This window comes from Colobus angolensis, unplaced genomic scaffold (genome assembly GCF_000951035.1).
Source record: "Colobus angolensis palliatus isolate OR3802 unplaced genomic scaffold, Cang.pa_1.0 Scaffold480, whole genome shotgun sequence".
NCBI lineage: Eukaryota > Metazoa > Chordata > Mammalia > Primates > Cercopithecidae > Colobus > Colobus angolensis.
In genome coordinates this window covers 41,876-43,002 of record NW_012118266.1, presented here as the reverse complement: position 1 = coordinate 43,002, position 1,127 = coordinate 41,876, and the positions used below count along the sequence as shown (strand labels likewise).

Sequence of the window (1,127 nt, the reverse complement as noted above, 5' to 3'; positions counted from 1 at the left end):
AGCCCTGTCTTTAATGGGAAGTTAAAAAATCTCCACTGCTCAGGGCAGTACTCAGATGCAAGTGGTCAATTTGTTCTAAAAAAACAAAAAAAGAAAGTTAATTTTAATGTTTCTCCTAAGACTAATTTTGGCAACTCTATACTTTTCCAAAAATCTTTCCATGTTTTGTTTGTTCATTCCTACACTCAACAAATAATTACTGAGCACCTATACTGTGTCAGGAACTGGACCAGGAAGCAGTGACACAACAGGAAGGAGCTACCATTTCCATTCTATGAGCACGGTTACGGGCAGCACCTCCAAAAATTAATATAAAATTCCAAAGAAGTCTCCACGTTTTTCCACTGATGATCGACTGACACACAACCATATTTGTGTGTTTGCACTTGACTGTGTTTTTTATTTTTAAATTTTTAAATTTAAATTTAAAATTTCTATCCTAGTCTTCTCTGTACTGTTCCAATTGTAGTATGAGCCAAAGCAAGCACACTTGAATTTTAATAGCTTATATATATTTATATATTAAAATGTCATATACTTTAAGTACACACATGCAGTTTCAAATCAGTCACAAAGAGGCTTCTCATTCTTTGTAACAGCTGTGCAAAGTACTATAACTAAAAACTACATGTAAAATATCTGTACAGGTTCTTTTCCCCTGTATAGGTTTACTGTTTGGTTATTTATTCTTTACTTACTCAAAGTCATTTTGGCATTTTGTCTACCCACAAAATGAGTTCTTGGAATATTATTTTCTTCTCTATTTCTGATTTATTATTATTCTTTTTTTTTTTCCTTAAAGTCATTGTTCCTCTTTCTATAGGACTGTTGATGGTATTTTTCTTTCCCCCAAAAAATGTCTGCTTCAAACACTTAGTTCGTTTGTTTTCCTTCTTAATTACTAGTTAAGATATTTCAGGCTTTGAAGTTATCCCTGAGTACAAGCCCTGAAACACAGGGAGAGTGGTCCCCAGATAAGAGGGTCACAATTTACATAAGTCTTAGAGATCAGATATGTGGGAGGTGGCACAGAATGTGAAGTGTTCTTCAATAAAAGATCACAAAGCATGAGATCACTCTGCTTCACTGAATTCCAGCCAAAACATGTTTGACAGCCACCCAACATT

General features: G+C 34.3%; 1 protein-coding gene across 5 annotated transcripts in view; it reads right to left on the bottom strand.

The window, feature by feature from the left end:
- ZNF274 (zinc finger protein 274) overlaps positions 1-1,127 on the bottom strand; it is a 48,372-nt gene that overhangs the window by 24,825 nt on the left and 22,420 nt on the right. The window lies entirely within an intron of this gene.